Source organism: Pteropus vampyrus, unplaced genomic scaffold (assembly GCF_000151845.1).
Source record: "Pteropus vampyrus isolate Shadow unplaced genomic scaffold, Pvam_2.0 Scaffold285, whole genome shotgun sequence".
In the NCBI taxonomy this organism is placed as follows: domain Eukaryota; kingdom Metazoa; phylum Chordata; class Mammalia; order Chiroptera; family Pteropodidae; genus Pteropus; species Pteropus vampyrus.
The window spans coordinates 2,225,756-2,228,786 of NW_011889066.1; the positions used below are offsets into that span (position 1 = coordinate 2,225,756).

The 3,031-nt window shown below is 49.0% G+C and overlaps 1 protein-coding gene across 1 annotated transcript in view; it reads left to right on the forward strand.

Annotated features, from left to right (window-relative positions):
• ALDH1L1 (aldehyde dehydrogenase 1 family member L1) overlaps positions 1-3,031 on the forward strand; it is a 76,467-nt gene that overhangs the window by 45,464 nt on the left and 27,972 nt on the right. The gene's annotated exons all lie outside the window — the stretch shown is intronic.

Here is a 3,031-nt window from a genome sequence, read left to right on the forward strand (position 1 = left end):
TGTCTGTGTCCACAGAGCACAGGGAGGGCTTCATAGCTCTGCTCCACCACAGGTCATCTGCCAGGTGTCCCTGGCCCAGATCAGTGACGTTGACAAGGCAGTGGCTGCTGCTAAGGATGCCTTTGAGAATGGATTGTGGGGGAAGATCAGCGCACGGGACCGGGGCCGGCTCCTGTATAGGTGAGAGCCCCACACCCACCTGTCAGCCACCACCACCTTCAGCTCAAGATGCCTAGGTCTTATCAGGAGGAGTTGGGGTCCTAGACAGGTCACAGAGGCCTGAGGCTCAGAAAAGGTTACTCAGAGGAAGTGACTCGAGAGACAGGAGGGATCTTACCAGATACAAGTGGCCTTAGAGGAAAGATATCCTGATGGAGAGGACATGTGAGCAAAGATGTGGAGGTATAAAAGTGAGGGAGAGCTTCGAATGGCAGCCACAAACTGGCAAAGCTAATAACTGGTCCTGGAAGGCCCAGAGAGGCACAGTGCTTATCTGGACTGACCTAGGCCCAAAGAAGGATTGGGGCCCATTCTCCATTCTCACATTTCCTTTTTTTCTTTCTTTCTTTTTTTTTTAAGTCAGGGCAAAAAGGGCCCTCTCTCCTTAGCTCCAATCAGAAGTCTTAGGGAAGGACTTGGGATTGCTTCAGCTTATGACCACAGGGTGGGAGTGAGGCCTAGAAGAGGCGTGCTACTCCCCTAGAATCAGGTGGTCCCAGTGGAGACAGAGCAGTCACCCGCAAAGAAGTGAGAAAGGTGCTGAGCAGATGAACCGAGCAGTAGCCAACAGCCTGATGAGCCAGTTCCAGGAACCTGGCTTTGATACTCCAGGTTCTAGGAAAGCTCTCAGGTTTGGAGCCTGGTGATAATGCAATCCAAGCATGCTTGTCATCCAGCGGGAGAGCCCCCACCTTGGCCATGCAGTCGGAATACCTTTAGTTTCTATTGCAGAGGTCAGAAACACCAGGGAAACTCCCACAGAAAGGAAGCAGAGAGAGAGAGTCTGCATGGTTTGCAAAATGGAATAGAGATGGCAGGTTTTCAGACAGGTGAGAGTTTTAAAGATTGGGTATGCCCAGCCTGCCGTATCTTTAGTTTCAAGACTCCTTGGAGAACCCGTCAGTTTTAGGAAGCCATTGACCTAGAGCCTCTGGAGATCAGTCAGAGCTGTGAAATGTACATGTCCAGGCTGATGGTAGTGAGCCGCTGGCCCTGAAACAGAGACCCCTGTGGTAGATAGCGCTGGCCCAGAAGAAACCGTCCCTCCTTCGAGATGCTTTCCTACCATCTGGTGGCACATGTAATAACCCACTAACCACAGAGATAGTAAGGGAGTGGTGCCCTACACAGCTCTAAGTGGAGACCCAGACTGGGTGGACAGACATCTCAAGGCCTGAGAGCTCCTAGTGATGTGGTCCCTGCCCCAAGCAGCCTCCCAGTACCTACGGAGGCAGTGTGCCAATGGCTACCCCAAGAGGGGGCAGGATAGGATTTCTCAGAGAAATGGCCACAGAGCATCCCTGGTTCGACGAGGCAAGTAGGACCACCATGGACATTATGGAATATAGAATACATTACAGGAATGAAACATGAAATTGTGGGAGAAGCTGGAAAGACAGATCCAGAAGGAAGAGTTAGAGAAAGTCATTAGCCAGCCCTTCCAAACCCATGGGGGACAAGATAGAGCCTGTTTGGGAATCTGGGCAATAAGCCATACCTAGTTGCCAGAGTGGGACCCCAAAGACCCAGTGAAGGTATATAGGGGAAGCTGCCATCCTGTGCTCAGGTCCACTGCCAAGGGTCTGGTGGTAGCCTGGGCTGCTGTTGGTCAGAGGTTGGGTCTCTGGGAGGCAGAGGTGCAGCATCACCAAGTTGACAGTAGAACAACCCTGCATACCTCCAAACCAGTGTGCTCAGGTGACAGTTCCTTTAGTAAGTGTGTCCTAGGTATTGGATTTATGATTCATTCATTTCACATGTGGCATCGTCTAGGAATTTTAGGGGTTGGAGGGATTTGGGGATTATCCAGTAAAAAGTAATGTCCATGAGAGGCAGAAACTCACAACAGGCTTTACTGGGATTGTGGATGGGGAAGTCCCCAAAGCAGGAGACCCTTCAGAGACTCCGGACCCTCCAGGGGGTGTGTCACTACTCAGAATTGGGAGGAGCAAGGGAACCCTCGAGCAACAGGGGAGATCAGAGAAGGGGCTGCCATGTCCAGGTGATGTTGCTCAGTAACACGATGGGAGTCTGGGTCAGAGGGCTCCAGAAGTCAGGGCTATAACTGCACAACCCGTCTCAGCAGTGTTAACAGCAGTCAGTGAGGTTCTGCAGGGATGCAAAGTAGGCAGGCTGTAAATGGCTAAAATATACTGGTTTGGGCCATTTTAAAAATAATTGGATATATAAAAAATTGGCACCAGTGGGCTTTCGAGCTAACAGATCTCAGCCTACAGTGAAGACATAAATAACCTAAATGCTAGGCCAATACACAGATGCTATCTTTGGCTAATATGTAATATAGATTTATATCTTTGGCCTATCTGTCCTTGTAGTGGATGGAACCCTAGTCCTTGAAATGCCTCAACATAGTGTTTTCAATATTTGTTCTATAATTTTTCTCAAAAAGTGATTTAAACCTTTGATTTTCTTACCTAGAAAATGACTTCACTGTTTCTGAGGTGACAATGTGGCTCTGCCACTAATTTGTTGTTCTTGTTTAGTTCACAGTTTCATTCACCAACCTTTCATGTCATGCTGCCCATGTGTCCATTGGGGAACAGGAGACCATATGCTGTCCCTGCTCTCACATGAGAGGCAATAATACTGAAATACTCATCTATGTGAATATCAGTGACAGTTGGGTGAGGTTTGAAAAAAGGAAAGGATATTGTTCAGAACACTGCAGGGAGATGGGATTGCTTTGGAGTGGTAGGATTATGGTTGGCTTCCCAGAAGGTCTGAAAGAAGTGCAAAAGATTGAGAGGGGAAACTGGAGTACAGGAAGAGCATTCCAAGCCCATGTGTGCAA